Source organism: Hydractinia symbiolongicarpus, chromosome 2 (assembly GCF_029227915.1).
Source record: "Hydractinia symbiolongicarpus strain clone_291-10 chromosome 2, HSymV2.1, whole genome shotgun sequence".
In the NCBI taxonomy this organism is placed as follows: Eukaryota; Metazoa; Cnidaria; class Hydrozoa; order Anthoathecata; family Hydractiniidae; genus Hydractinia; species Hydractinia symbiolongicarpus.
The window spans coordinates 32,077,527-32,099,556 of NC_079876.1; the positions used below are offsets into that span (position 1 = coordinate 32,077,527).

The following is a 22,030-nucleotide window of genomic DNA, read 5'->3' on the forward strand; positions in this document are numbered from 1 at the left end:
GCCGACCAGAAAGCACAACATTACTGCTAAAGGCACTGCCCGGATTTGAACCGGGGATCTCCTGTTTACTAGACAGGCGCTTTAACCGCTAAGCCACAGCGCCTGCCTGTTGGGAAATTTTGAAAATCTCAATATCACACGTCTGAAATGCCGTTAAGGCTACTAACACACCGGGACGTGATACACTGTCACTCGGAAATTTTGGAAATGAGTAGTAACGCATTGGTGGTTCAGTGGTAGAATTCTCGCCTGCCGCGCGGAGACCGGGGTTCGATTCCCCGCAAATGCATCGTGTTTTACCTACACCAGAAAATACCTTCCGTAAATAAGAAAGGAAGGAAAATAAATAAAAAAACATAGCTGAGGAAAAGTGCTACGGCTGCTTGCATTCACCACCTCAAACCGCCCTGCTGGGCAGTGATAAAATGCCGAGACCCGGGATTGAACCAGGGACCTTCAGATCTTCAGTCTGACGCTCTCCCAACTGAGCTATCTCGGCCATGATCAATTCTATCACATGGCAAAGGTCTGTACGTTGTGATAGACACTTGACCAGATCAAAAAGAATGTTTGAAGATTCGCTGCGAGTAGGGTTCGAACCTACGCGGGAAGATCCCATTAGATTTCAAGTCTAACGCCTTAACCACTCGGCCATCGCAGCAGAAATTGCTGGGTAACCAGAATAATTCACCAGCTCACCACTCAGGTGCCGAAGAGGACAAAAAGCCAACTAGTAGGGGACACCCTGGTTTGAACCAGGGACCTCTCGATCTGCAGTCGAATGCTCTACCACTGAGCTATATCCCCAGCCAAGGACGGAATCCACGCACAGGGTATAAAACATCAACGCGTGAGAGAGCAACTTAACTTAAAAAATGTACACTTCCCGCACCGGGAATCGAACCCGGGCCGCCTGGGTGAAAACCAGAAATCCTAACCACTAGACCATGCGGGACACATTCGCACCACTAAGTAATTTAGATGTCATGCTTTTTCTGACAATTTGAACTAGCTCTGTCTTTCTGTTCGTGTCAAAAACACCTTTTTGCGTCCGCTGCGAGTAGGATTCGAACCTACGCGGGAAGATCCCATTTGATTTCTAGTCAAACGCCTTAACCACTCGGCCATCGCAGCCTGACAAACCGGTGGCCATTGCCACAAGGCCGACCAGAAAGCACAACATTACTGCTAAAGGCACTGCCCGGATTTGAACCGGGGATCTCCTGTTTACTAGACAGGCGCTTTAACCGCTAAGCCAGAGCGCCTGCCTGTTGGGAGATTTTGAAAATCTCAATATCACACGTCTGAAATGCCGTTAAGGCTACTAACACACCGGGACGTGATACACTGTCACTCGGAAATTTTGGAAATGAGTAGTAACGCATTGGTGGTTCAGTGGTAGAATTCTCGCCTGCCACGCGGGAGACTGGGGTTCGATTCCCCGCCAATGCATCGTGTTTTACCTACACCAGAAAATACCCTCCGTAAAAAAGAAAGGAAGGAAAATAAATAAAAAAACATAGCTGAGGAAAAGTGCTACGGCTGCTTGCATTCACCACCTCAAACCGCCCTGCTTGGCAGTGATAAAATGCCGAGACCCGGGATTGAACCAGGGACCTTCAGATCTTCAGTCTGACGCTCTCCCAACTGAGCTATCTCGGCCATGATCAATTCTATCACATGGCAAAGGTCTGTACGTTGTGATAGACACTTGACCAGATCAAAAAGAATGTTTGAAGATTCGCTGCGAGTAGAGTTCGAACCTACGCGGGAAGATCCCATTAGATTTCAAGTCTAACGCCTTAACCACTCGGCCATCGCAGCAGAAATTGCTGGGTAACCAGAATAATTCACCAGCTCACCACTCAGGTGCCGAAGAGGACAAAAAGCCAACTAGTAGGGGACACCCGGGTTTGAACCAGGGACCTCTCGATCTGCAGTCGAATGCTCTACCACTGAGCTATATGCCCAGCCAAGGACGGAATCCACGCACAGGGTATATAACATCAACGCGTGAGAGAGCAACTTAACTTAAAAAATGTACACTTCCCGCACCGGGAATCGAACCCGGGCCGCCTGGGTGAAAACCAGAAATCCTAACCACTAGACCATGCGGGACACATTCGCACCACTAAGTAATTTAGATGTCATGCTTTTTCTGACAATTTGAACTAGCTCTGTCTTTCTGTTCGTGTCAAAAACACCTTTTTGCGTCCGCTGCGAGTAGGATTCGAACCTACGCGGGAAGATCCCATTTGATTTCTAGTCAGACGCCTTAACCACTCGGCCATCGCAGCCTGACAAACCGCTGGCCATTGCCACAAGGCCAACCAGAATGCACAACATTACTGCTAAAGGCACTGCCCGGATTTGAACTGGGGATCTCCTGTTTACTAGACAGGCGCTTTAACCGCTAAGCCACAGCGCCTGCCTGTTGGGAGATTTTGAAAATCTCAATATCACACGTCTGAAATGCCGTTAAGGCTACTAACACACCGGGACGTGATACACTGTCACTCGGAAAATTTGGAACTGAGTAGTAACGCATTGGTGGTTCAGTGGTAGAATTCTCGCCTGCCACGCGGGAGACTGGGGTTCGATTCCCCGCCAATGCGTCGTGTTTTACCTACACCAGAAAATACCCTCCGTAAAAAAGAAAGGAAGGAAAATAAATAAAAAAACATAGCTGAGGAAAAGTGCTACGGCTGCTTGCATTCACCACCTCAAACCGCCCTGCTGGGCAGTGATAAAATGCCGAGACCCGGGATTGAACCAGGGACCTTCAGATCTTCAGTCTGACGCTCTCCCAACTGAGCTATCTCGGCCATGATCAAGTCTATCACATGGCAAAAGTCTGTACGTTGTGATAGACACTTGACCAGATCAAAAAGAATGTTTGAAGATTCGCTGCGAGTAGGGTTCGAACCTACGCGGGAAGATCCCATTAGATTTCAAGTCTAACGCCTTAACCACTCGGCCATCGCAGCAGAAATTGCTGGGTAACCAGAATAATTCACCAGCTCACCACTCAGGTGGCGAAGAGGACAAAAAGCCAACTAGTAGGGGACACCCGGGTTTGAACCAGGGACCTCTTGATCTGCAGTCGAATGCTCTACCACTGAGCTATATCCCCAGCCAAGGACGGAATCCACGCACAGGGTATATAACATCAACGCGTGAGAGAGCAACTTAACTTAAAAAATGTACACTTCCCGCACCGGGAATCGAACCCGGGCCGCCTGGGTGAAAACCAGAAATCCTAACCACTAGACCATGCGGGACACATTCGCACCACTAAGTAATTTAGATGTTATGCTTTTTCTGACAATTTGAACTAGCTCTGTCTTTCTGTTCGTGTCAAAATCACCTTTTTGCGTCCGCTGCGAGTAGGATTCGAACCTACGCGGGAAGATCCCATTTGATTTCTAGTCAAACGCCTTAACCACTCGGCCATCGCAGCCTGACAAACCGCTGGCCATTGCCACAAGGCCGACCAGAAAGCACAACATTACTGCTAAAGGCACTGCCCGGATTTGAACTGGGGATCTCCTGTTTACTAGACAGGCGCTTTAACCGCTAAGCCACAGCGCCTGCCTGTTGGGAGATTTTGAAAATCTCAATATCACACGTCTGAAATGCCGTTAAGGCTACTAACACACCGGGACGTGATACACTGTCACTCGGAAATTTTGGAAATGAGTAGTAACGCATTGGTGGTTCAGTGGTAGAATTCTCGCCTGCCACGCGGGAGACCGGGGTTCGATTCCCCGCCAATGCATCGTGTTTTACCTACACCAGAAAATACCCTCCGTAAAAAAGAAAGGAAGGAAAATAAATAAAAAAACATAGCTGAGGAAAAGTGCTACGGCTGCTTGCATTCACCACCTCAAACCGCCCTGCTGGGCAGTGATAAAATGCCGAGACCCGGGATTGAACCAGGGACCTTCAGATCTTCAGTCTGACGCTCTCCCAACTGAGCTATCTCGGCCATGATCAATTCTATCACATGGCAAAGGTCTGTACGTTGTGATAGACACTTGACCAGATCAAAAAGAATGTTTGAAGATTCGCTGCGAGTAGGGTTCGAACCTACGCGGGAAGATCCCATTAGATTTCAAGTCTAACGCCTTAACCACTCGGCCATCGCAGCAGAAATTGCTGGGTAACCAGAATAATTCACCAGCTCACCACTCAGGTGCCGAAGAGGACAAAAAGCCAACTAGTAGGGGACACCCGGGTTTGAACCAGGGACCTCTCGATCTGCAGTCGAATGCTCTACCACTGAGCTATATCCCCAGCCAAGGACGGAATCCACGCACAGGGTATATAACATCAACGCGTGAGAGAGCAACTTAACTTAAAAAATGTACACTTCCCGCACCGGGAATCGAACCCGGGCCGCCTGGGTGAAAACCAGAAATCCTAACCACTAGACCATGCGGGACACATTCGCACCACTAAGTAATTTAGATGTCATGCTTTTTCTGACAATTTGAACTAGCTCTGTCTTTCTGTTCGTGTCAAAAACACCTTTTTGCGTCCGCTGCGAGTAGGATTCGAACCTACGCGGGAAGATCCCATTTGATTTCTAGTCAAACGCCTTAACCACTCGGCCATCGCAGCCTGACAAACCGCTGGCCATTGCCACAAGGCCGACCAGAAAGCACAACATTACTGCTAAAGGCACTGCCCGGATTTGAACTGGGGATCTCCTGTTTACTAGACAGGCGCTTTAACCGCTAAGCCACAGCGCCTGCCTGTTGGGAGATTTTGAAAATCTCAATATCACACGTCTGAAATGCCGTTAAGGCTACTAACACACCGGGACGTGATACACTGTCACTCGGAAATTTTGGAAATGAGTAGTAACGCATTGGTGGTTCAGTGGTAGAATTCTCGCCTGCCACGCGGGAGACCGGGGTTCGATTCCCCGCCAATGCATCGTGTTTTGCCTACACCAGAAAATACCCTCCGTAAAAAAGAAAGGAAGGAAAATAAATAAAAAAACATAGCTGAGGAAAAGTGCTACGGCTGCTTGCATTCACCACCTCAAACCGCCCTGCTGGGCAGTGATAAAATGCCGAGACCCGGGATTGAACCAGGGACCTTCAGATCTTCAGTCTGACGCTCTCCCAACTGAGCTATCTCGGCCATGATCAATTCTATCACATGGCAAAGGTCTGTACGTTGTGATAGACACTTGACCAGATCAAAAAGAATGTTTGAAGATTCGCTGCGAGTAGGGTTCGAACCTACGCGGGAAGATCCCATTAGATTTCAAGTCTAACGCCTTAACCACTCGGCCATCGCAGCAGAAATTGCTGGGTAACCAGAATAATTCACCAGCTCACCACTCAGGTGCCGAAGAGGACAAAAAGCCAACTAGTAGGGGACACCCGGGTTTGAACCAGGGACCTCTCGATCTGCAGTCGAATTCTCTACCACTGAGCTATATCCCCAGCCAAGGACGGAATCCACGCACAGGGTATATAACATCAACGCGTGAGAGAGCAACTTAACTTAAAAAATGTACACTTCCCGCACCGGGAATCGAACCCGGGCCGCCTGGGTGAAAACCAGAAATCCTAACCACTAGACCATGCGGGACACATTCGCACCACTAAGTAATTTAGATGTCATGCTTTTTCTGACAATTTGAACTAGCTCTGTCTTTCTGTTTGTGTCAAAAACACCTTTTTGCGTCGGCTGCGAGTAGGATTCGAACCTATGCGGGAAGATCCCATTTGATTTCTAGTCAAATGCCTTAACCACTCGGCCATCGCAGCCTGACAAACCGCTGGCCATTGCCACAAGGCCGACCAGAAAGCACAACATTACTGCTAAAGGCACTGCCCGGATTTGAACCGGGGATCTCCTGTTTACTAGACAGGCGCTTTAACCGCTAAGCCACAGCGCCTGCCTGTTGGGAGATTTTGAAAATCTCAATATCACACGTCTGAAATGCCGTTAAGGCTACTAACACACCGGGACGTGATACACTGTCACTCGGAAATTTTGGAAATTAGTAGTAACGCATTGGTGGTTCAGTGGTAGAATTCTCGCCTGCCACGCGGGAGACCGGGGTTCGATTCCCCGCCAATGCATCGTGTTTTACCTACACCAGAAAATACCCTCCGTAAAAAAGAAAGGAAGGAAAATAAATAAAAAAACATAGCTGAGGAAAAGTGCTACGGCTGCTTGCATTCACCACCTCAAACCGCCCTGCTGGGCAGTGATAAAATGCCGAGACCCGGGATTGAACAAGGGACCTTCAGATCTTCAGTCTGACGCTCTCCCAACTGAGCTATCTCGGCCATGATCAATTCTATCACATGGCAAAGGTCTGTACGTTGTGATAGACACTTGACCAGATCAAAAAGAATGTTTGAAGATTCGCTGCGAGTAGGGTTCGAACCTACGCGGGAAGATCCCATTAGATTTCAAGTCTAACGCCTTAACCACTCGGCCATCGCAGCAGAAATTGCTGGGTAACCAGAATAATTCACCAGCTCACCACTCAGGTGGCGAAGAGGACAAAAAGCCAACTAGTAGGGGACACCCGGGTTTGAACCAGGGACCTCTTGATCTGCAGTCGAATGCTCTACCACTGAGCTATATCCCCAGCCAAGGACGGAATCCACGCACAGGGTATATAACATCAACGCGTGAGAGAGCAACTTAACTTAAAAAATGTACACTTCCCGCACCGGGAATCGAACCCGGGCCGCCTGGGTGAAAACCAGAAATCCTAACCACTAGACCATGCGGGACACATTCGCACCACTAAGTAATTTAGATGTTATGCTTTTTCTGACAATTTGAACTAGCTCTGTCTTTCTGCTCGTGTCAAAAACACCTTTTTGCGTCCGCTTCGAGTAGGATTCGAACCTACGCGGGAAGATCCCATTTGATTTCTAGTCAAACGCCTTAACCACTCGGCCATCGCAGCCTGACAAACCGCTGGCCATTGCCACAAGGCCGACCAGAAAGCACAACATTACTGCTAAAGGCACTGCCCGGATTTGAACTGGGGATCTCCTGTTTACTAGACAGGCGCTTTAACCGCTAAGCCACAGCGCCTGCCTGTTGGGAGATTTTGAAAATCTCAATATCACACGTCTGAAATGCCGTTAAGGCTACTAACACACCGGGACGTGATACACTGTCACTCGGAAATTTTGGAAATGAGTAGTAACGCATTGGTGGTTCAGTGGTAGAATTCTCGCCTGCCACGCGGGAGACCGGGGTTCGATTCCCCGCCAATGCATCGTGTTTTACCTACACCAGAAAATACCCTCCGTAAAAAAGAAAGGAAGGAAAATAAATAAAAAAACATAGCTGAGGAAAAGTGCTACGGCTGCTTGCATTCACCACCTCAAACCGCCCTGCTGGGCAGTGATAAAATGCCGAGACCCGGGATTGAACCAGGGACCTTCAGATCTTCAGTCTGACGCTCTCCCAACTGAGCTATCTCGGCCATGATCAATTCTATCACATGGCAAAGGTCTGTACGTTGTGATAGACACTTGACCAGATCAAAAAGAATGTTTGAAGATTCGCTGCGAGTAGGGTTCGAACCTACGCGGGAAGATCCCATTAGATTTCAAGTCTAACGCCTTAACCACTCGGCCATCGCAGCAGAAATTGCTGGGTAACCAGAATAATTCACCAGCTCACCACTCAGGTGCCGAAGAGGACAAAAAGCCAACTAGTAGGGGACACCCGGGTTTGAACCAGGGACCTCTCGATCTGCAGTCGAATGCTCTACCACTGAGCTATATCCCCAGCCAAGGACGGAATCCACGCACAGGGTATATAACATCAACGCGTGAGAGAGCAACTTAACTTAAAAAATGTACACTTCCCGCACCGGGAATCGAACCCGGGCCGCCTGGGTGAAAACCAGAAATCCTAACCACTAGACCATGCGGGACACATTCGCACCACTAAGTAATTTAGATGTCATGCTTTTTCTGACAATTTGAACTAGCTCTGTCTTTCTGTTCGTGTCAAAAACACCTTTTTGCGTCCGCTGCGAGTAGGATTCGAACCTACGCGGGAAGATCCCATTTGATTTCTAGTCAAACGCCTTAACCACTCGGCCATCGCAGCCTGACAAACCGCTGGCCATTGCCACAAGGCCGACCAGAAAGCACAACATTACTGCTAAAGGCACTGCCCGGATTTGAACTGGGGATCTCCTGTTTACTAGACAGGCGCTTTAACCGCTAAGCCACAGCGCCTGCCTGTTGGGAGATTTTGAAAATCTCAATATCACACGTCTGAAATGCCGTTAAGGCTACTAACACACCGGGACGTGATACACTGTCACTCGGAAATTTTGGAAATGAGTAGTAACGCATTGGTGGTTCAGTGGTAGAATTCTCGCCTGCCACGCGGGAGACCGGGGTTCGATTCCCCGCCAATGCATCGTGTTTTGCCTACACCAGAAAATACCCTCCGTAAAAAAGAAAGGAAGGAAAATAAATAAAAAAACATAGCTGAGGAAAAGTGCTACGGCTGCTTGCATTCACCACCTCAAACCGCCCTGCTGGGCAGTGATAAAATGCCGAGACCCGGGATTGAACCAGGGACCTTCAGATCTTCAGTCTGACGCTCTCCCAACTGAGCTATCTCGGCCATGATCAATTCTATCACATGGCAAAGGTCTGTACGTTGTGATAGACACTTGACCAGATCAAAAAGAATGTTTGAAGATTCGCTGCGAGTAGGGTTCGAACCTACGCGGGAAGATCCCATTAGATTTCAAGTCTAACGCCTTAACCACTCGGCCATCGCAGCAGAAATTGCTGGGTAACCAGAATAATTCACCAGCTCACCACTCAGGTGCCGAAGAGGACAAAAAGCCAACTAGTAGGGGACACCCGGGTTTGAACCAGGGACCTCTCGATCTGCAGTCGAATTCTCTACCACTGAGCTATATCCCCAGCCAAGGACGGAATCCACGCACAGGGTATATAACATCAACGCGTGAGAGAGCAACTTAACTTAAAAAATGTACACTTCCCGCACCGGGAATCGAACCCGGGCCGCCTGGGTGAAAACCAGAAATCCTAACCACTAGACCATGCGGGACACATTCGCACCACTAAGTAATTTAGATGTCATGCTTTTTCTGACAATTTGAACTAGCTCTGTCTTTCTGTTCGTGTCAAAAACACCTTTTTGCGTCCGCTGCGAGTAGGATTCGAACCTACGCGGGAAGATCCCATTTGATTTCTAGTCAAACGCCTTAACCACTCGGCCATCGCAGCCTGACAAACCGCTGGCCATTGCCACAAGGCCGACCAGAAAGCACAACATTACTGCTAAAGGCACTGCCCGGATTTGAACCGGGGATCTCCTGTTTACTAGACAGGCGCTTTAACCGCTAAGCCACAGCGCCTGCCTGTTGGGAGATTTTGGAAATCTCAATATCACACGTCTGAAATGCCGTTAAGGCTACTAACACACCGGGACGTGATACACTGTCACTCGGAAATTTTGGAAATGAGTAGTAACGCATTGGTGGTTCAGTGGTAGAATTCTCGCCTGCCACGCGGGAGACCGGGGTTCGATTCCCCGCCAATGCATCGTGTTTTACCTACACCAGAAAATACCCTCCATAAAAAAGAAAGGAAGGAAAATAAATAAAAAAACATAGCTGAGGAAAAGTGCTACGGCTGCTTGCATTCACCACCTCAAACCGCCCTGCTGGGCAGTGATAAAATGCCGAGACCCGGGATTGAACCAGGGACCTTCAGATCTTCAGTCTGACGCTCTCCCAACTGAGCTATCTCGGCCATGATCAATTCTATTACATGGCAAAGGTCTGTACGTTGTGATAGACACTTGACCAGATCAAAAAGAATGTTTGAAGATTCGCTGCGAGTAGGGTTCGAACCTACGCGGTAAGATCCCATTAGATTTCAAGTCTAACGCCTTAACCACTCGGCCATCGCAGCAGAAATTGTTGGGTAACCAGAGTAATTCACCAGCTCACCACTCAGGTGCCGAAGAGGACAAAAAGCCAACTAGTAGGGGACACCCGGGTTTGAACCAGGGACCTCTCGATCTGCAGTCGAATGCTCTACCACTGAGCTATATCCCCAGCCAAGGACGGAATCCACGCACAGGGTATATAACATCAACGCGTGAGAGAGCAACTTAACTTAAAAAATGTACACTTCCCGCACCGGGAATCGAACCCGGGCCGCCTGGGTGAAAACCAGAAATCCTAACCACTAGACCATGCGGGACACATTCGCACCACTAAGTAATTTAGATGCCATGCTTTTTCTGACAATTTGAACTAGCTCTGTCTTTCTGTTCGTGTCAAAAACACCTTTTTGCGTCCGCTGCGAGTAGGATTGGAATCTACGCGGAAAGATCCCATTTGATTTCTAGTCAAACGCCTTAACCACTCGGCCATCGCAGCCTGACAAACCCCTGGCCATTGCCACAAGGCCGACCAGAAAGCACAACATTACTGCTAAAGGCACTGCCCGGATTTGAACCGGGGATCTCCTGTTTACTAGACAGGCGCTTTAACCGCTAAGCCACAGCGCCTGCCTGTTGGGAGATTTTGAAAATCTTAATATCACACGTCTGATATGCCGTTAAGGCTACTAACACACCGGGACGTGATACACTGTCACTCGGAAAATTTGGAAATGAGTAGTAACGCATTGGTGGTTCAGTGGTAGAATTCTCGCCTGCCACGCGGGAGACTGGGGTTCGATTCCCCGCCAATGCGTCGTGTTTTACCTACACCAGAAAATACCCTCCGTAAAAAAGAAAGGAAGGAAAATAAATAAAAAAACATAGCTGAGGAAAAGTGCTACGGCTGCTTGCATTCACCACCTCAAACCGCCCTGCTGGGCAGTGATAAAATGCCGAGACCCGGGATTGAACCAGGGACCTTCAGATCTTCAGTCTGACGCTCTCCCAACTGAGCTATCTCGGCCATGATCAATTCTATCACATGGCAAAGGTCTGTACGTTGTGATAGACACTTGACCAGATCAAAAAGAATGTTTGAAGATTCGCTGCGAGTAGGGTTCGAACCTACGCGGGAAGATCCCATTAGATTTCAAGTCTAACGCCTTAACCACTCGGCCATCGCAGCAGAAATTGCTGGGTAACCAGAATAATTCACCAGCTCACCACTCAGGTGCCGAAGAGGACAAAAAGCCAACTAGTAGGGGACACCCGGGTTTGAACCAGGGACCTCTCGATCTGCAGTCGAATTCTCTACCACTGAGCTATATCCCCAGCCAAGGACGGAATCCACGCACAGGGTATATAACATCAACGCGTGAGAGAGCAACTTAACTTAAAAAATGTACACTTCCCGCACCGGGAATCGAACCCGGGCCGCCTGGGTGAAAACCAGAAATCCTAACCACTAGACCATGCGGGACACATTCGCACCACTAAGTAATTTAGATGTCATGCTTTTTCTGACAATTTGAACTAGCTCTGTCTTTCTGTTTGTGTCAAAAACACCTTTTTGCGTCGGCTGCGAGTAGGATTCGAACCTACGCGGGAAGATCCCATTTGATTTCTAGTCAAACGCCTTAACAACTCGGCCATCGCAGCCTGACAAACCGCTGGCCATTGCCACAAGGCCGACCAGAAAGCACAACATTACTGCTAAAGGCACTGCCCGGATTTGAACCGGGGATCTCCTGTTTACTAGACAGGCGCTTTAACCGCTAAGCCACAGCGCCTGCCTGTTGGGAGATTTTGAAAATCTCAATATCACACGTCTGAAATGCCGTTAAGGCTACTAACACACCGGGACGTGATACACTGTCACTCGGAGATTTTGGAAATGAGTAGTAACGCATTGGTGGTTCAGTGGTAGAATTCTCGCCTGCCACGCGGGAGACCGGGGTTCGATTCCCCGCCAATGCATCGTGTTTTACCTACACCAGAAAATACCCTCCGTAAAAAAGAAAGGAAGGAAAATAAATAAAAAAACATAGCTGAGGAAAAGTGCTACGGCTGCTTGCATTCACCACCTCAAACCGCCCTGCTGGGCAGTGATAAAATGCCGAGACCCGGGATTGAACAAGGGACCTTCAGATCTTCAGTCTGACGCTCTCCCAACTGAGCTATCTCGGCCATGATCAATTCTATCACATGGCAAAGGTCTGTACGTTGTGATAGACACTTGACCAGATCAAAAAGAATGTTTGAAGATTCGCTGCGAGTAGGGTTCGAACCTACGCGGGAAGATCCCATTAGATTTCAAGTCTAACGCCTTAACCACTCGGCCATCGCAGCAGAAATTGCTGGGTAACCAGAATAATTCACCAGCTCACCACTCAGGTGCCGAAGAGGACAAAAAGCCAACTAGTAGGGGACACCCGGGTTTGAACCAGGGACCTCTCGATCTGCAGTCGAATGCTCTACCACTGAGCTATATCCCCAGCCAAGGACGGAATCCACGCACAGGGTATATAACATCAACGCGTGAGAGTGCAACTTAACTTAAAAAATGTACACTTCCCGCACCGGGAATCGAACCCGGGCCGCCTGGGTGAAAACCAGAAATCCTAACCACTAGACCATGCGGGACACATTCGCACCACTAAGTAATTTAGATGTCATGCTTTTTCTGACAATTTGAACTAGCTCTGTCTTTCTGTTTGTGTCAAAAACACCTTTTTGCGTCCGCTGCGAGTAGGATTCGAACCTACGCGGGAAGATCCCATTTGATTTCTAGTCAAACGCATTAACCACTCGGCCGTCGCAGCATGACAAACCGCTGGCCATTTCCACAAGGCCGACCAGAAAGCACAACATTACTGCTAAAGGCACTGCCCGGATTTGAACCGGGGATCTCCTGTTTACTAGACAGGCGCTTTAACCGCTAAGCCACAGCGCCTGCCTGTTGGGAGATTTTGAAAATCTCAATATCACACGTCTGAAATGCCGTTAAGGCTACTAACACATCGGGACGTGATACACTGTCACTCGGAAATTTTGGAAATGAGTAGTAACGCATTGGTGGTTCAGTGGTAGAATTCTCGCCTGCCACGCGGGAGACCGGGGTTCGATTCCCCGCCAATGCATCGTGTTTTACCTACACCAGAAAATACCCTCCGTAAAAAAGAAAGGAAGGAAAATAAATAAAAAAACATAGCTGAGGAAAAGTGCTACGGCTGCTTGCATTCACCACCTCAAACCGCCCTGCTGGGCAGTGATAAAATGCCGAGACCCGGGATTGAACCAGGGACCTTCAGATCTTCAGTCTGACGCTCTCCCAACTGAGCTATCTCGGCCATGATCAATTCTATCACATGGCAAAGGTCTGTACGTTGTGATAGACACTTGACCAGATCAAAAAGAATGTTTGAAGATTCGCTGCGAGTAGGGTTCGAACCTACGCGGGAAGATCCCATTAGATTTCAAGTCTAACGCCTTAACCACTCGGCCATCGCAGCAGAAATTGCTGGGTAACCAGAATAATTCACCAGCTCACCACTCAGGTGCCGAAGAGGACAAAAAGCCAACTAGTAGGGGACACCCGGGTTTGAACCAGGGACCTCTCGATCTGCAGTCGAATGCTCTACCACTGAGCTATATCCCCAGCCAAGGACGGAATCCACGCACAGGGTATATAACATCAACGCGTGAGAGAGCAACTTAACTTAAAAAATGTACACTTCCCGCACCGGGAATCGAACCCGGGCCGCCTGGGTGAAAACCAGAAATCCTAACCACTAGACCATGCGGGACACATTCCTAGCACTAAGTAATTTAGATGTCATGCTTTTTCTGACAATTTGAACTAGCTCTGTCTTTCTGTTCGTGTCAAAAACACCTTTTTGCGTCCGCTGCGAGTAGGATTCGAACCTACGCGGGAAGATCCCATTTGATTTCTAGTCAAACGCCTTAACCACTCGGCCATCGCAGCCTGACAAACCGCTGGCCATTGCCACAAGGCCGACCAGAAAGCACAACATTACTGCTAAAGGCACTGCCCGGATTTGAACCGGGGATCTCCTGTTTACTAGACAGGCGCTTTAACCGCTAAGCCACAGCGCCTGCCTGTTGGGAGATTTTGAAAATCTCAATATCACACGTCTGAAATGCCGTTAAGGCTACTAACACACCGGGACGTGATACACTGTCACTCGGAAATTTTGGAAATGAGTAGTAACGCATTGGTGGTTCAGTGGTAGAATTCTCGCCTGCCACGCGGGAGACCGGGGTTCGATTCCCCGCCAATGCATCGTGTTTTACCTACACCAGAAAATACCCTCCATAAAAAAGAAAGGAAGGAAAATAAATAAAAAAACATAGCTGAGGAAAAGTGCTACGGCTGCTTGCATTCACCACCTCAAACCGCCCTGCTGGGCAGTGATAAAATGCCGAGACCCGGGATTGAACCAGGGACCTTCAGATCTTCAGTCTGACGCTCTCCCAACTGAGCTATCTCGGCCATGATCAATTCTATTACATGGCAAAGGTCTGTACGTTGTGATAGACACTTGACCAGATCAAAAAGAATGTTTGAAGATTCGCTGCGAGTAGGGTTCGAACCTACGCGGTAAGATCCCATTAGATTTCAAGTCTAACGCCTTAACCACTCGGCCATCGCAGCAGAAATTGTTGGGTAACCAGAGTAATTCACCAGCTCACCACTCAGGTGCCGAAGAGGACAAAAAGCCAACTAGTAGGGGACACCCGGGTTTGAACCAGGGACCTCTCGATCTGCAGTCGAATGCTCTACCACTGAGCTATATCCCCAGCCAAGGACGGAATCCACGCACAGGGTATATAACATCAACGCGTGAGAGAGCAACTTAACTTAAAAAATGTACACTTCCCGCACCGGGAATCGAACCCGGGCCGCCTGGGTGAAAACCAGAAATCCTAACCACTAGACCATGCGGGACACATTCGCACCACTAAGTAATTTAGATGCCATGCTTTTTCTGACAATTTGAACTAGCTCTGTCTTTCTGTTCGTGTCAAAAACACCTTTTTGCGTCCGCTGCGAGTAGGATTGGAATCTACGCGGAAAGATCCCATTTGATTTCTAGTCAAACGCCTTAACCACTCGGCCATCGCAGCCTGACAAACCCCTGGCCATTGCCACAAGGCCGACCAGAAAGCACAACATTACTGCTAAAGGCACTGCCCGGATTTGAACCGGGGATCTCCTGTTTACTAGACAGGCGCTTTAACCGCTAAGCCACAGCGCCTGCCTGTTGGGAGATTTTGAAAATCTTAATATCACACGTCTGATATGCCGTTAAGGCTACTAACACACCGGGACGTGATACACTGTCACTCGGAAAATTTGGAAATGAGTAGTAACGCATTGGTGGTTCAGTGGTAGAATTCTCGCCTGCCACGCGGGAGACTGGGGTTCGATTCCCCGCCAATGCGTCGTGTTTTACCTACACCAGAAAATACCCTCCGTAAAAAAGAAAGGAAGGAAAATAAATAAAAAAACATAGCTGAGGAAAAGTGCTACGGCTGCTTGCATTCACCACCTCAAACCGCCCTGCTGGGCAGTGATAAAATGCCGAGACCCGGGATTGAACCAGGGACCTTCAGATCTTCAGTCTGACGCTCTCCCAACTGAGCTATCTCGGCCATGATCAATTCTATCACATGGCAAAAGTCTGTACGTTGTGATAGACACTTGACCAGATCAAAAAGAATGTTTGAAGATTCGCTGCGAGTAGGGTTCGAACCTACGCGGGAAGATCCCATTAGATTTCAAGTCTAACGCCTTAACCACTCGGCCATCGCAGCAGAAATTGCTGGGTAACCAGAATAATTCACCAGCTCACCACTCAGGTGCCGAAGAGGACAAAAAGCCAACTAGTAGGGGACACCCGGGTTTGAACCAGGGACCTCTTGATCTGCAGTCGAATGCTCTACCACTGAGCTATATCCCCAGCCAAGGACGGAATCCACGCACAGGGTATATAACATCAACGCGTGAGAGAGCAACTTAACTTAAAAAATGTACACTTCCCGCACCGGGAATCGAACCCGGGCCGCCTGGGTGAAAACCAGAAATCCTAACCACTAGACCATGCGGGACACATTCGCACCACTAAGTAATTTAGATGTCATGCTTTTTCTGACAATTTGAACTAGCTCTGTCTTTCTGTTCGTGTCAAAAACACCTTTTTGCGTCCGCTGCGAGTAGGATTCGAACCTACGCGGGAAGATCCCATTTGATTTCTAGTCAAACGCCTTAACCACTCGGCCATCGCAGCCTGACAAACCGCTGGCCATTGCCACAAGGCCGACCAGAAAGCACAACATTACTGCTAAAGGCACTGCCCGGATTTGAACTGGGGATCTCCTGTTTACTAGACAGGCGCTTTAACCGCTAAGCCACAGCGCCTGCCTGTTGGGAGATTTTGAAAATCTCAATATCACACGTCTGAAATGCCGTTAAGGCTACTAACACACCGGGACGTGATACACTGTCACTCGGAAATTTTGGAAATGAGTAGTAACGCATTGGTGGTTCAGTGGTAGAATTCTCGCCTGCCACGCGGGAGACCGGGGTTCGATTCCCCGCCAATGCATCGTGTTTTACCTACACCAGAAAATACCCTCCGTAAAAAAGAAAGGAAGGAAAATAAATAAAAAAACATAGCTGAGGAAAAGTGCTACGGCTGCTTGCATTCACCACCTCAAACCGCCCTGCTGGGCAGTGATAAAATGCCGAGACCCGGGATTGAACCAGGGACCTTCAGATCTTCAGTCTGACGCTCTCCCAACTGAGCTATCTCGGCCATGATCAATTCTATCACATGGCAAAGGTCTGTACGTTGTGATAGACACTTGACCAGATCAAAAAGAATGTTTAAAGATTCGCTGCGAGTAGGGTTCGAACCTACGCGGGAAGATCCCATTAGGTTTCAAGTCTAACGCCTTAACCACTCGGCCATCGCAGCAGAAATTGCTGGGTAACCAGAATAATTCACCAGCTCACCACTCAGGTGCCGAAGAGGACAAAAAGCCAACTAGTAGGGGACACCCGGGTTTGAACCAGGGACCTCTCGTTCTGCAGTCGAATGCTCTACCACTGAGCTATATCCCCAGCCAAGGACGGAATCCACGCACAGGGTATATAACATCAACGCGTGAGAGAGCAACTTAACTTAAAAAATGTACACTTCCCGCACCGGGAATCGAACCCGGGCCGCCTGGGTGAAAACCAGAAATCCTAACCACTAGACCATGCGGGACACATTCGCACCACTAAGTAATTTAGATGTCATGCTTTTTCTGACAATTTGAACTAGCTCTGTCTTTCTGTTCGTGTCAAAAACACCTTTTTGCGTCCGCTGCGAGTAGGATTCGAACCTACGCGGGAAGATCCCATTTGATTTCTAGTCAAACGCCTTAACCACTCGGCCATCGCAGCCTGACAAACCGCTGGCCATTGCCACAAGGCCGACCAGAAAGCACAACATTACTGCTAAAGGCACTGCCCGGATTTGAACTGGGGATCTCCTGTTTACTAGACAGGCGCTCTAACCGCTAAGCCACAGCGCCTGCCTGTTGGGAGATTTTGAAAATCTCAATATCACACGTCTGAAATGCCGTTAAGGCTACTAACACACCGGGACGTGATACACTGTCACTCGGAAATTTTGGAAATGAGTAGTAACGCATTGGTGGTTCAGTGGTAGAATTCTCGCCTGCCACGCGGGAGACCGGGGTTCGATTCCCCGCCAATGCATCGTGTTTTACCTACACCAGAAAATACCCTCCGTAAAAAAGAAAGGAAGGAAAATAAATAAAAAAACATAGCTGAGGAAAAGTGCTACGGCTGCTTGCATTCACCACCTCAAACCGCCCTGCTGGGCAGTGATAAAATGCCGAGACCCGGGATTGAACCAGGGACCTTCAGATCTTCAGTCTGACGCTCTCCCAACTGAGCTATCTCGGCCATGATCAAATCTATCACATGGCAAAGGTCTGTACGTTGTGATAGACACTTGACCAGATCAAAAAGAATGTTTGAAGATTCGCTGCGAGTAGGGTTCGAACCTACGCGGGAAGATCCCATTAGATTTCAAGTCTAACGCCTTAACCACTCGGCCATCGCAGCAGAAATTGCTGGGTAACCAGAATAATTCACCAGCTCACCACTCAGGTGCCGAAGAGGACAAAAAGCCAACTAGTAGGGGACACCCGGGTTTGAACCAGGGACCTCTCGATCTGCAGTCGAATGCTCTACCACTGAGCTATATCCCCAGCCAAGGACGGAATCCACGCACAGGGTATATAACATCAACGCGTGAGAGAGCAACTTAACTTAAAAAATGTACACTTCCCGCACCGGGAATCGAACCCGGGCCGCCTGGGTGAAAACCAGAAATCCTAACCACTAGACCATGCGGGACACATTCGCACCACTAAGTAATTTAGATGTCATGCTTTTTCTGACAATTTGAACTAGCTCTGTCTTTCTGTTTGTGTCAAAAACACCTTTTTGCGTCCGCTGCGAGTAGGATTCGAACCTACGCGGGAAGATCCCATTTGATTTCTAGTCAAACGCCTTAACCACTCGGCCATCGCAGCCTGACAAACCGCTGGCCATTGCCACAAGGCCGACCAGAAAGCACAACATTACTGCTAAAGGCACTGCCCGGATTTGAACCGGGGATCTCCTGTTTACTAGACAGGCGCTTTAACCGCTAAGCCACAGCGCCTGCCTGTTGGGAGATTTTGAAAATCTCAATATCACACGTCTGAAATGCCGTTAAGGCTACTAACACACCGGGACGTGATACACTGTCACTCGGAAATTTTGGAAATGAGTAGTAACGCATTGGTGGTTCAGTGGTAGAATTCTCGCCTGCCACGCGGGAGACCGGGCTTCGATTCCCCGCCAATGCATCGTGTTTTACCTACACCAGAAAATACCCTCCGTAAAAAAGAAAGGAAGGAAAATAAATAAAAAAACATAGCTGAGGAAAAGTGCTACGGCTGCTTGCATTCACCACCTCAAACCGCCCTGCTGGGCAGTGATAAAATGCCGAGACCCGGGATTGAACCAGGGACCTTCAGATCTTCAGTCTGACGCTCTCCCAACTGAGCTATCTCGGCCATGATCAATTCTATCACATGGCAAAGGTCTGTACGTTGTGATAGACACTTGACCAGATCAAAAAGAATGTTTGAAGATTCGCTGCAAGTAGGGTTCGAACCTACGCGGTAAGATCCCATTAGATTTCAAGTCTAACGCCTTAACCACTCGGCCATCGCAGCAGAAATTGTTGGGTAAACAGAGTAATTCACCAGCTCACCACTCAGGTGCCGAAGAGGACAAAAAGCCAACTAGTAGGGGACACCCGGGTTTGAACCAGGGACCTCTCGATCTGCAGTCGAATGCTCTACCACTGAGCTATATCCCCAGCCAAGGACGGAATCCACGCACAGGGTATATAACATCAACGCGTGAGAGAGCAACTTAACTTAAAAAATGTACACTTCCCGCACCGGGAATCGAACCCGGGCCGCCTGGGTGAAAACCAGAAATCCTAACCACTAGACCATGCGGGACACATTCGCACCACTAAGTAATTTAGATGCCATGCTTTTTCTGACAATTTGAACTAGCTCTGTCTTTCTGTTCGTGTCAAAAACACCTTTTTGCGTCCGCTGCGAGTAGGATTGGAATCTACGCGGGAAGATCCCATTTGATTTCTAGTCAAACGCCTTAACCACTCGGCCATCGCAGCCTGACAAACCGCTGGCCATTGCCACAAGGCCGACCAGAAAGCACAACATTACTGCTAAAGGCACTGCCCGGATTTGAACCGGGGATCTCCTGTTTACTAGACAGGCGCTTTAACCGCTAAGCCACAGCGCCTGCCTGTTGGGAGATTTTGAAAATCTCAATATCACACGTCTGAAATGCCGTTAAGGCTACTAACACACCGGGACGTGATACACTGTCACTCGGAAATTTTGGAAATGAGTAGTAACGCATTGGTGGTTCAGTGGTAGAATTCTCGCCTGCCACGCGGGAGACTGGGGTTCGATTCCCCGCCAATGCATCGTGTTTTACCTACACCAGAAAATACCCTCCGTAAAAAAGAAAGGAAGGAAAATGAATAAAAAAACATAGCTGAGGAAAAGTGCTACGGTTGCTTGCATTCACCACCTCAAACCGCCCTGCTGGGCAGTGATAAAATGCCGAGACCCGGGATTGAACCAGGGACCTTCAGATCTTTAGTCTGACGCTCTCCCAACTGAGCTATCTCGGCCATGACCAATTCTATCACATGGCAAAGGTCTGTACGTTGTGATAGACACTTGACCAGATCAAAAAGAATGTTTGAAGATTCGCTGCGAGTAGGGTTCGAACCTACGCGGGAAGATCCCATTAGATTTCAAGTCTAACGCCTTAACCACTCGGCCATCGCAGCAGAAATTGCTGGGTAACCAGAATAATTCACCAGCTCACCACTCAGGTGCCGAAGAGGACAAAAAGCCAACTAGTAGGGGACACCCGGGTTTGAACCAGGGACCTCTCGATCTGCAGTCGAATTCTCTACCACTGAGCTATATCCCCAGCCAAGGACGGAATCCACGCACAGGGTATATAACATCAACGCGTGAGAGAGCAACTTAACTTAAAAAATGTACACTTCCCGCACCGGGAATCGAACCCGGGCCGCCTGGGTGAAAACCAGAAATCCTAACCACTAGACCATGCGGGACACATTCGCAGCACTAAGTAATTTAGATGTCATGCTTTTTCTGACAATTTGAACTAGCTCTGTCTTTCTGTTCGTGTCAAAAACACCTTTTTGCGTCCGCTGCGAGTAGGATTCGAACCTACGCGGGAAGATCCCATTTGATTTCTAGTCAAACGCCTTAACCACTCGGCCATCGCAGCCTGACAAACCGCTGGCCATTGCCACAAGGCCGACCAGAAAGCACAACATTACTGCTAAAGGCACTGCCCGGATTTGAACCGGGGATCTCCTGTTTACTAGACAGGCGCTTTAACCGCTAAGCCACAGCGCCTGCCTGTTGGGAGATTTTGAAAATCTTAATATCACACGTCTGAAATGCCGTTAAGGCTACTAACACACCGGGACGTGATACACTGTCACTCGGAAATTTTGGAAATGAGGAGTAACGCATTGGTGGTTCAGTGGTAGAATTCTCGCCTGCCACGCGGGAGACCGGGGTTCGATTCCCCGCCAATGCATCGTGTTTTACCTACACCAGAAAATACCCTCCGTAAAAAAGAAAGGAAGGAAAATAAATAAAAAAACACAGCTGAGGAAAAGTGCTACGGCTGCTTGCATTCACCACCTCAAACCGCCCTGCTGGGCAGTGATAAAATGCCGAGACCCGGGATTGAACCAGGGACTTTCAGATCTTCAGTCTGACGCTCTCCCAACTGAGCTATCTCGGCCATGATCAATTCTATCACATGGCAAAGGTCTGTACGTTGTGATAGACACTTGACCAGATCAAAAAGAATGTTTGAAGATTCGCTGCGAGTAGGGTGCGAACCTACGCGGGAAGATCCCATTAGATTTCAAGTCTAACGCCTTAACCACTCGGCCATCGCAGCAGAAATTGCTGGGTAACCAGAATAATTCACCAGCTCACCACTCAGGTGCCGAAGAGGACAAAAAGCCAACTAGTAGGGGACACCCGGGTTTGAACCAGGGACCTCTCGATCTGCAGTCGAATGCTCTACCACTGAGCTATATCCCCAGCCAAGGACGGAATCCACGCACAGGGTATATAACATCAACGCGTGAGAGAGCAACTTAACTTAAAAAATGTACACTTCCCGCACCGGGAATCGAACCCGGGCCGCCTGGGTGAAAACCAGAAATCCTAACCACTAGACCATGCGGGACACATTCGCACCACTAAGTAATTTAGATGTCATGCTTTTTCTGACAATTTGAACTAGCTCTGTCTTTCTGTTCGTGTCAAAAACACCTTTTTGCGTCCGCTGCGAGTAGGATTCGAACCTACGCTGGAAGATCCCATTTGA

General features: G+C 48.7%; 90 non-coding genes across 90 annotated transcripts; 12 read left to right on the top strand and 78 right to left on the bottom strand.

The window, feature by feature from the left end:
* Positions 1–30: 30 nt before the first annotated feature.
* On the bottom strand, positions 31–103 carry Trnat-agu (transfer RNA threonine (anticodon AGU)). Its single transcript has one exon. It is a non-coding gene; the product is annotated as a tRNA-Thr (tRNA).
* Positions 104–426: 323 nt separating this feature from the next.
* On the bottom strand, positions 427–499 carry Trnaf-gaa (transfer RNA phenylalanine (anticodon GAA)). The gene has a single exon. It is a non-coding gene; the product is annotated as a tRNA-Phe (tRNA).
* Positions 500–579: 80 nt separating this feature from the next.
* Positions 580–661, bottom strand: Trnas-uga (transfer RNA serine (anticodon UGA)). The gene has a single exon. It is a non-coding gene; the product is annotated as a tRNA-Ser (tRNA).
* A 222-nt stretch (positions 662–883) lies between these two features.
* On the bottom strand, positions 884–955 carry Trnae-uuc (transfer RNA glutamic acid (anticodon UUC)). The gene has a single exon. It is a non-coding gene; the product is annotated as a tRNA-Glu (tRNA).
* A 97-nt stretch (positions 956–1,052) lies between these two features.
* On the bottom strand, positions 1,053–1,134 carry Trnas-aga (transfer RNA serine (anticodon AGA)). Its single transcript has one exon. It is a non-coding gene; the product is annotated as a tRNA-Ser (tRNA).
* Positions 1,135–1,589: 455 nt separating this feature from the next.
* Positions 1,590–1,662, bottom strand: Trnaf-gaa (transfer RNA phenylalanine (anticodon GAA)). Its single transcript has one exon. It is a non-coding gene; the product is annotated as a tRNA-Phe (tRNA).
* A 384-nt stretch (positions 1,663–2,046) lies between these two features.
* On the bottom strand, positions 2,047–2,118 carry Trnae-uuc (transfer RNA glutamic acid (anticodon UUC)). Its single transcript has one exon. It is a non-coding gene; the product is annotated as a tRNA-Glu (tRNA).
* Positions 2,119–2,752: 634 nt separating this feature from the next.
* On the bottom strand, positions 2,753–2,825 carry Trnaf-gaa (transfer RNA phenylalanine (anticodon GAA)). Its single transcript has one exon. It is a non-coding gene; the product is annotated as a tRNA-Phe (tRNA).
* Positions 2,826–2,905: 80 nt separating this feature from the next.
* Positions 2,906–2,987, bottom strand: Trnas-uga (transfer RNA serine (anticodon UGA)). Its single transcript has one exon. It is a non-coding gene; the product is annotated as a tRNA-Ser (tRNA).
* Positions 2,988–3,209: 222 nt separating this feature from the next.
* Positions 3,210–3,281, bottom strand: Trnae-uuc (transfer RNA glutamic acid (anticodon UUC)). Its single transcript has one exon. It is a non-coding gene; the product is annotated as a tRNA-Glu (tRNA).
* A 97-nt stretch (positions 3,282–3,378) lies between these two features.
* Trnas-aga (transfer RNA serine (anticodon AGA)) lies at positions 3,379–3,460 on the bottom strand. The gene has a single exon. It is a non-coding gene; the product is annotated as a tRNA-Ser (tRNA).
* A 247-nt stretch (positions 3,461–3,707) lies between these two features.
* Trnag-gcc (transfer RNA glycine (anticodon GCC)) lies at positions 3,708–3,778 on the top strand. Its single transcript has one exon. It is a non-coding gene; the product is annotated as a tRNA-Gly (tRNA).
* Positions 3,779–3,915: 137 nt separating this feature from the next.
* Positions 3,916–3,988, bottom strand: Trnaf-gaa (transfer RNA phenylalanine (anticodon GAA)). Its single transcript has one exon. It is a non-coding gene; the product is annotated as a tRNA-Phe (tRNA).
* An 80-nt stretch (positions 3,989–4,068) lies between these two features.
* Trnas-uga (transfer RNA serine (anticodon UGA)) lies at positions 4,069–4,150 on the bottom strand. The gene has a single exon. It is a non-coding gene; the product is annotated as a tRNA-Ser (tRNA).
* Positions 4,151–4,224: 74 nt separating this feature from the next.
* Trnac-gca (transfer RNA cysteine (anticodon GCA)) lies at positions 4,225–4,296 on the bottom strand. Its single transcript has one exon. It is a non-coding gene; the product is annotated as a tRNA-Cys (tRNA).
* Positions 4,297–4,372: 76 nt separating this feature from the next.
* On the bottom strand, positions 4,373–4,444 carry Trnae-uuc (transfer RNA glutamic acid (anticodon UUC)). Its single transcript has one exon. It is a non-coding gene; the product is annotated as a tRNA-Glu (tRNA).
* Positions 4,445–4,541: 97 nt separating this feature from the next.
* On the bottom strand, positions 4,542–4,623 carry Trnas-aga (transfer RNA serine (anticodon AGA)). The gene has a single exon. It is a non-coding gene; the product is annotated as a tRNA-Ser (tRNA).
* Positions 4,624–4,870: 247 nt separating this feature from the next.
* Positions 4,871–4,941, top strand: Trnag-gcc (transfer RNA glycine (anticodon GCC)). The gene has a single exon. It is a non-coding gene; the product is annotated as a tRNA-Gly (tRNA).
* Positions 4,942–5,078: 137 nt separating this feature from the next.
* Trnaf-gaa (transfer RNA phenylalanine (anticodon GAA)) lies at positions 5,079–5,151 on the bottom strand. Its single transcript has one exon. It is a non-coding gene; the product is annotated as a tRNA-Phe (tRNA).
* Positions 5,152–5,231: 80 nt separating this feature from the next.
* Positions 5,232–5,313, bottom strand: Trnas-uga (transfer RNA serine (anticodon UGA)). Its single transcript has one exon. It is a non-coding gene; the product is annotated as a tRNA-Ser (tRNA).
* A 222-nt stretch (positions 5,314–5,535) lies between these two features.
* On the bottom strand, positions 5,536–5,607 carry Trnae-uuc (transfer RNA glutamic acid (anticodon UUC)). The gene has a single exon. It is a non-coding gene; the product is annotated as a tRNA-Glu (tRNA).
* Positions 5,608–5,844: 237 nt separating this feature from the next.
* Trnat-agu (transfer RNA threonine (anticodon AGU)) lies at positions 5,845–5,917 on the bottom strand. Its single transcript has one exon. It is a non-coding gene; the product is annotated as a tRNA-Thr (tRNA).
* A 116-nt stretch (positions 5,918–6,033) lies between these two features.
* Trnag-gcc (transfer RNA glycine (anticodon GCC)) lies at positions 6,034–6,104 on the top strand. The gene has a single exon. It is a non-coding gene; the product is annotated as a tRNA-Gly (tRNA).
* Positions 6,105–6,394: 290 nt separating this feature from the next.
* On the bottom strand, positions 6,395–6,476 carry Trnas-uga (transfer RNA serine (anticodon UGA)). Its single transcript has one exon. It is a non-coding gene; the product is annotated as a tRNA-Ser (tRNA).
* Positions 6,477–6,698: 222 nt separating this feature from the next.
* On the bottom strand, positions 6,699–6,770 carry Trnae-uuc (transfer RNA glutamic acid (anticodon UUC)). Its single transcript has one exon. It is a non-coding gene; the product is annotated as a tRNA-Glu (tRNA).
* Positions 6,771–7,196: 426 nt separating this feature from the next.
* Trnag-gcc (transfer RNA glycine (anticodon GCC)) lies at positions 7,197–7,267 on the top strand. Its single transcript has one exon. It is a non-coding gene; the product is annotated as a tRNA-Gly (tRNA).
* Positions 7,268–7,404: 137 nt separating this feature from the next.
* Positions 7,405–7,477, bottom strand: Trnaf-gaa (transfer RNA phenylalanine (anticodon GAA)). Its single transcript has one exon. It is a non-coding gene; the product is annotated as a tRNA-Phe (tRNA).
* Positions 7,478–7,557: 80 nt separating this feature from the next.
* Trnas-uga (transfer RNA serine (anticodon UGA)) lies at positions 7,558–7,639 on the bottom strand. The gene has a single exon. It is a non-coding gene; the product is annotated as a tRNA-Ser (tRNA).
* A 74-nt stretch (positions 7,640–7,713) lies between these two features.
* Positions 7,714–7,785, bottom strand: Trnac-gca (transfer RNA cysteine (anticodon GCA)). The gene has a single exon. It is a non-coding gene; the product is annotated as a tRNA-Cys (tRNA).
* Positions 7,786–7,861: 76 nt separating this feature from the next.
* Trnae-uuc (transfer RNA glutamic acid (anticodon UUC)) lies at positions 7,862–7,933 on the bottom strand. Its single transcript has one exon. It is a non-coding gene; the product is annotated as a tRNA-Glu (tRNA).
* Positions 7,934–8,030: 97 nt separating this feature from the next.
* On the bottom strand, positions 8,031–8,112 carry Trnas-aga (transfer RNA serine (anticodon AGA)). Its single transcript has one exon. It is a non-coding gene; the product is annotated as a tRNA-Ser (tRNA).
* A 247-nt stretch (positions 8,113–8,359) lies between these two features.
* On the top strand, positions 8,360–8,430 carry Trnag-gcc (transfer RNA glycine (anticodon GCC)). The gene has a single exon. It is a non-coding gene; the product is annotated as a tRNA-Gly (tRNA).
* Positions 8,431–8,567: 137 nt separating this feature from the next.
* On the bottom strand, positions 8,568–8,640 carry Trnaf-gaa (transfer RNA phenylalanine (anticodon GAA)). Its single transcript has one exon. It is a non-coding gene; the product is annotated as a tRNA-Phe (tRNA).
* Positions 8,641–8,720: 80 nt separating this feature from the next.
* Positions 8,721–8,802, bottom strand: Trnas-uga (transfer RNA serine (anticodon UGA)). The gene has a single exon. It is a non-coding gene; the product is annotated as a tRNA-Ser (tRNA).
* Positions 8,803–9,024: 222 nt separating this feature from the next.
* Positions 9,025–9,096, bottom strand: Trnae-uuc (transfer RNA glutamic acid (anticodon UUC)). The gene has a single exon. It is a non-coding gene; the product is annotated as a tRNA-Glu (tRNA).
* Positions 9,097–9,193: 97 nt separating this feature from the next.
* Positions 9,194–9,275, bottom strand: Trnas-aga (transfer RNA serine (anticodon AGA)). The gene has a single exon. It is a non-coding gene; the product is annotated as a tRNA-Ser (tRNA).
* A 58-nt stretch (positions 9,276–9,333) lies between these two features.
* Trnat-agu (transfer RNA threonine (anticodon AGU)) lies at positions 9,334–9,406 on the bottom strand. The gene has a single exon. It is a non-coding gene; the product is annotated as a tRNA-Thr (tRNA).
* Positions 9,407–9,522: 116 nt separating this feature from the next.
* Positions 9,523–9,593, top strand: Trnag-gcc (transfer RNA glycine (anticodon GCC)). Its single transcript has one exon. It is a non-coding gene; the product is annotated as a tRNA-Gly (tRNA).
* Positions 9,594–9,730: 137 nt separating this feature from the next.
* Positions 9,731–9,803, bottom strand: Trnaf-gaa (transfer RNA phenylalanine (anticodon GAA)). Its single transcript has one exon. It is a non-coding gene; the product is annotated as a tRNA-Phe (tRNA).
* A 236-nt stretch (positions 9,804–10,039) lies between these two features.
* Trnac-gca (transfer RNA cysteine (anticodon GCA)) lies at positions 10,040–10,111 on the bottom strand. The gene has a single exon. It is a non-coding gene; the product is annotated as a tRNA-Cys (tRNA).
* A 76-nt stretch (positions 10,112–10,187) lies between these two features.
* On the bottom strand, positions 10,188–10,259 carry Trnae-uuc (transfer RNA glutamic acid (anticodon UUC)). The gene has a single exon. It is a non-coding gene; the product is annotated as a tRNA-Glu (tRNA).
* A 237-nt stretch (positions 10,260–10,496) lies between these two features.
* Trnat-agu (transfer RNA threonine (anticodon AGU)) lies at positions 10,497–10,569 on the bottom strand. Its single transcript has one exon. It is a non-coding gene; the product is annotated as a tRNA-Thr (tRNA).
* Positions 10,570–10,893: 324 nt separating this feature from the next.
* On the bottom strand, positions 10,894–10,966 carry Trnaf-gaa (transfer RNA phenylalanine (anticodon GAA)). The gene has a single exon. It is a non-coding gene; the product is annotated as a tRNA-Phe (tRNA).
* An 80-nt stretch (positions 10,967–11,046) lies between these two features.
* Trnas-uga (transfer RNA serine (anticodon UGA)) lies at positions 11,047–11,128 on the bottom strand. Its single transcript has one exon. It is a non-coding gene; the product is annotated as a tRNA-Ser (tRNA).
* A 222-nt stretch (positions 11,129–11,350) lies between these two features.
* Trnae-uuc (transfer RNA glutamic acid (anticodon UUC)) lies at positions 11,351–11,422 on the bottom strand. Its single transcript has one exon. It is a non-coding gene; the product is annotated as a tRNA-Glu (tRNA).
* Positions 11,423–11,659: 237 nt separating this feature from the next.
* Positions 11,660–11,732, bottom strand: Trnat-agu (transfer RNA threonine (anticodon AGU)). Its single transcript has one exon. It is a non-coding gene; the product is annotated as a tRNA-Thr (tRNA).
* A 116-nt stretch (positions 11,733–11,848) lies between these two features.
* On the top strand, positions 11,849–11,919 carry Trnag-gcc (transfer RNA glycine (anticodon GCC)). Its single transcript has one exon. It is a non-coding gene; the product is annotated as a tRNA-Gly (tRNA).
* A 290-nt stretch (positions 11,920–12,209) lies between these two features.
* On the bottom strand, positions 12,210–12,291 carry Trnas-uga (transfer RNA serine (anticodon UGA)). The gene has a single exon. It is a non-coding gene; the product is annotated as a tRNA-Ser (tRNA).
* Positions 12,292–12,365: 74 nt separating this feature from the next.
* Trnac-gca (transfer RNA cysteine (anticodon GCA)) lies at positions 12,366–12,437 on the bottom strand. The gene has a single exon. It is a non-coding gene; the product is annotated as a tRNA-Cys (tRNA).
* A 76-nt stretch (positions 12,438–12,513) lies between these two features.
* Trnae-uuc (transfer RNA glutamic acid (anticodon UUC)) lies at positions 12,514–12,585 on the bottom strand. The gene has a single exon. It is a non-coding gene; the product is annotated as a tRNA-Glu (tRNA).
* Positions 12,586–12,822: 237 nt separating this feature from the next.
* Trnat-agu (transfer RNA threonine (anticodon AGU)) lies at positions 12,823–12,895 on the bottom strand. The gene has a single exon. It is a non-coding gene; the product is annotated as a tRNA-Thr (tRNA).
* Positions 12,896–13,011: 116 nt separating this feature from the next.
* Positions 13,012–13,082, top strand: Trnag-gcc (transfer RNA glycine (anticodon GCC)). The gene has a single exon. It is a non-coding gene; the product is annotated as a tRNA-Gly (tRNA).
* Positions 13,083–13,219: 137 nt separating this feature from the next.
* Positions 13,220–13,292, bottom strand: Trnaf-gaa (transfer RNA phenylalanine (anticodon GAA)). The gene has a single exon. It is a non-coding gene; the product is annotated as a tRNA-Phe (tRNA).
* An 80-nt stretch (positions 13,293–13,372) lies between these two features.
* Trnas-uga (transfer RNA serine (anticodon UGA)) lies at positions 13,373–13,454 on the bottom strand. Its single transcript has one exon. It is a non-coding gene; the product is annotated as a tRNA-Ser (tRNA).
* Positions 13,455–13,528: 74 nt separating this feature from the next.
* Trnac-gca (transfer RNA cysteine (anticodon GCA)) lies at positions 13,529–13,600 on the bottom strand. The gene has a single exon. It is a non-coding gene; the product is annotated as a tRNA-Cys (tRNA).
* Positions 13,601–13,676: 76 nt separating this feature from the next.
* Positions 13,677–13,748, bottom strand: Trnae-uuc (transfer RNA glutamic acid (anticodon UUC)). The gene has a single exon. It is a non-coding gene; the product is annotated as a tRNA-Glu (tRNA).
* Positions 13,749–13,845: 97 nt separating this feature from the next.
* Positions 13,846–13,927, bottom strand: Trnas-aga (transfer RNA serine (anticodon AGA)). Its single transcript has one exon. It is a non-coding gene; the product is annotated as a tRNA-Ser (tRNA).
* Positions 13,928–13,985: 58 nt separating this feature from the next.
* Trnat-agu (transfer RNA threonine (anticodon AGU)) lies at positions 13,986–14,058 on the bottom strand. The gene has a single exon. It is a non-coding gene; the product is annotated as a tRNA-Thr (tRNA).
* A 116-nt stretch (positions 14,059–14,174) lies between these two features.
* Positions 14,175–14,245, top strand: Trnag-gcc (transfer RNA glycine (anticodon GCC)). Its single transcript has one exon. It is a non-coding gene; the product is annotated as a tRNA-Gly (tRNA).
* A 137-nt stretch (positions 14,246–14,382) lies between these two features.
* On the bottom strand, positions 14,383–14,455 carry Trnaf-gaa (transfer RNA phenylalanine (anticodon GAA)). Its single transcript has one exon. It is a non-coding gene; the product is annotated as a tRNA-Phe (tRNA).
* A 236-nt stretch (positions 14,456–14,691) lies between these two features.
* Trnac-gca (transfer RNA cysteine (anticodon GCA)) lies at positions 14,692–14,763 on the bottom strand. Its single transcript has one exon. It is a non-coding gene; the product is annotated as a tRNA-Cys (tRNA).
* A 76-nt stretch (positions 14,764–14,839) lies between these two features.
* Positions 14,840–14,911, bottom strand: Trnae-uuc (transfer RNA glutamic acid (anticodon UUC)). The gene has a single exon. It is a non-coding gene; the product is annotated as a tRNA-Glu (tRNA).
* A 237-nt stretch (positions 14,912–15,148) lies between these two features.
* On the bottom strand, positions 15,149–15,221 carry Trnat-agu (transfer RNA threonine (anticodon AGU)). The gene has a single exon. It is a non-coding gene; the product is annotated as a tRNA-Thr (tRNA).
* A 324-nt stretch (positions 15,222–15,545) lies between these two features.
* Trnaf-gaa (transfer RNA phenylalanine (anticodon GAA)) lies at positions 15,546–15,618 on the bottom strand. Its single transcript has one exon. It is a non-coding gene; the product is annotated as a tRNA-Phe (tRNA).
* An 80-nt stretch (positions 15,619–15,698) lies between these two features.
* Trnas-uga (transfer RNA serine (anticodon UGA)) lies at positions 15,699–15,780 on the bottom strand. The gene has a single exon. It is a non-coding gene; the product is annotated as a tRNA-Ser (tRNA).
* Positions 15,781–16,002: 222 nt separating this feature from the next.
* On the bottom strand, positions 16,003–16,074 carry Trnae-uuc (transfer RNA glutamic acid (anticodon UUC)). Its single transcript has one exon. It is a non-coding gene; the product is annotated as a tRNA-Glu (tRNA).
* Positions 16,075–16,171: 97 nt separating this feature from the next.
* On the bottom strand, positions 16,172–16,253 carry Trnas-aga (transfer RNA serine (anticodon AGA)). Its single transcript has one exon. It is a non-coding gene; the product is annotated as a tRNA-Ser (tRNA).
* A 247-nt stretch (positions 16,254–16,500) lies between these two features.
* Positions 16,501–16,571, top strand: Trnag-gcc (transfer RNA glycine (anticodon GCC)). Its single transcript has one exon. It is a non-coding gene; the product is annotated as a tRNA-Gly (tRNA).
* Positions 16,572–16,708: 137 nt separating this feature from the next.
* Trnaf-gaa (transfer RNA phenylalanine (anticodon GAA)) lies at positions 16,709–16,781 on the bottom strand. The gene has a single exon. It is a non-coding gene; the product is annotated as a tRNA-Phe (tRNA).
* A 384-nt stretch (positions 16,782–17,165) lies between these two features.
* Trnae-uuc (transfer RNA glutamic acid (anticodon UUC)) lies at positions 17,166–17,237 on the bottom strand. The gene has a single exon. It is a non-coding gene; the product is annotated as a tRNA-Glu (tRNA).
* Positions 17,238–17,334: 97 nt separating this feature from the next.
* On the bottom strand, positions 17,335–17,416 carry Trnas-aga (transfer RNA serine (anticodon AGA)). The gene has a single exon. It is a non-coding gene; the product is annotated as a tRNA-Ser (tRNA).
* Positions 17,417–17,663: 247 nt separating this feature from the next.
* On the top strand, positions 17,664–17,734 carry Trnag-gcc (transfer RNA glycine (anticodon GCC)). The gene has a single exon. It is a non-coding gene; the product is annotated as a tRNA-Gly (tRNA).
* A 137-nt stretch (positions 17,735–17,871) lies between these two features.
* Positions 17,872–17,944, bottom strand: Trnaf-gaa (transfer RNA phenylalanine (anticodon GAA)). The gene has a single exon. It is a non-coding gene; the product is annotated as a tRNA-Phe (tRNA).
* An 80-nt stretch (positions 17,945–18,024) lies between these two features.
* On the bottom strand, positions 18,025–18,106 carry Trnas-uga (transfer RNA serine (anticodon UGA)). Its single transcript has one exon. It is a non-coding gene; the product is annotated as a tRNA-Ser (tRNA).
* A 74-nt stretch (positions 18,107–18,180) lies between these two features.
* Positions 18,181–18,252, bottom strand: Trnac-gca (transfer RNA cysteine (anticodon GCA)). The gene has a single exon. It is a non-coding gene; the product is annotated as a tRNA-Cys (tRNA).
* A 76-nt stretch (positions 18,253–18,328) lies between these two features.
* On the bottom strand, positions 18,329–18,400 carry Trnae-uuc (transfer RNA glutamic acid (anticodon UUC)). Its single transcript has one exon. It is a non-coding gene; the product is annotated as a tRNA-Glu (tRNA).
* Positions 18,401–18,497: 97 nt separating this feature from the next.
* On the bottom strand, positions 18,498–18,579 carry Trnas-aga (transfer RNA serine (anticodon AGA)). The gene has a single exon. It is a non-coding gene; the product is annotated as a tRNA-Ser (tRNA).
* Positions 18,580–18,637: 58 nt separating this feature from the next.
* Positions 18,638–18,710, bottom strand: Trnat-agu (transfer RNA threonine (anticodon AGU)). The gene has a single exon. It is a non-coding gene; the product is annotated as a tRNA-Thr (tRNA).
* Positions 18,711–19,034: 324 nt separating this feature from the next.
* Trnaf-gaa (transfer RNA phenylalanine (anticodon GAA)) lies at positions 19,035–19,107 on the bottom strand. The gene has a single exon. It is a non-coding gene; the product is annotated as a tRNA-Phe (tRNA).
* Positions 19,108–19,343: 236 nt separating this feature from the next.
* Positions 19,344–19,415, bottom strand: Trnac-gca (transfer RNA cysteine (anticodon GCA)). The gene has a single exon. It is a non-coding gene; the product is annotated as a tRNA-Cys (tRNA).
* A 76-nt stretch (positions 19,416–19,491) lies between these two features.
* Trnae-uuc (transfer RNA glutamic acid (anticodon UUC)) lies at positions 19,492–19,563 on the bottom strand. Its single transcript has one exon. It is a non-coding gene; the product is annotated as a tRNA-Glu (tRNA).
* Positions 19,564–19,800: 237 nt separating this feature from the next.
* On the bottom strand, positions 19,801–19,873 carry Trnat-agu (transfer RNA threonine (anticodon AGU)). The gene has a single exon. It is a non-coding gene; the product is annotated as a tRNA-Thr (tRNA).
* A 324-nt stretch (positions 19,874–20,197) lies between these two features.
* Positions 20,198–20,270, bottom strand: Trnaf-aaa (transfer RNA phenylalanine (anticodon AAA)). Its single transcript has one exon. It is a non-coding gene; the product is annotated as a tRNA-Phe (tRNA).
* Positions 20,271–20,350: 80 nt separating this feature from the next.
* Positions 20,351–20,432, bottom strand: Trnas-uga (transfer RNA serine (anticodon UGA)). Its single transcript has one exon. It is a non-coding gene; the product is annotated as a tRNA-Ser (tRNA).
* Positions 20,433–20,654: 222 nt separating this feature from the next.
* On the bottom strand, positions 20,655–20,726 carry Trnae-uuc (transfer RNA glutamic acid (anticodon UUC)). The gene has a single exon. It is a non-coding gene; the product is annotated as a tRNA-Glu (tRNA).
* A 97-nt stretch (positions 20,727–20,823) lies between these two features.
* On the bottom strand, positions 20,824–20,905 carry Trnas-aga (transfer RNA serine (anticodon AGA)). The gene has a single exon. It is a non-coding gene; the product is annotated as a tRNA-Ser (tRNA).
* A 58-nt stretch (positions 20,906–20,963) lies between these two features.
* On the bottom strand, positions 20,964–21,036 carry Trnat-agu (transfer RNA threonine (anticodon AGU)). The gene has a single exon. It is a non-coding gene; the product is annotated as a tRNA-Thr (tRNA).
* Positions 21,037–21,152: 116 nt separating this feature from the next.
* On the top strand, positions 21,153–21,223 carry Trnag-gcc (transfer RNA glycine (anticodon GCC)). Its single transcript has one exon. It is a non-coding gene; the product is annotated as a tRNA-Gly (tRNA).
* Positions 21,224–21,669: 446 nt separating this feature from the next.
* Trnac-gca (transfer RNA cysteine (anticodon GCA)) lies at positions 21,670–21,741 on the bottom strand. Its single transcript has one exon. It is a non-coding gene; the product is annotated as a tRNA-Cys (tRNA).
* A 76-nt stretch (positions 21,742–21,817) lies between these two features.
* Trnae-uuc (transfer RNA glutamic acid (anticodon UUC)) lies at positions 21,818–21,889 on the bottom strand. Its single transcript has one exon. It is a non-coding gene; the product is annotated as a tRNA-Glu (tRNA).
* Between the last annotated feature and the right edge of the window lie 141 nt (positions 21,890–22,030).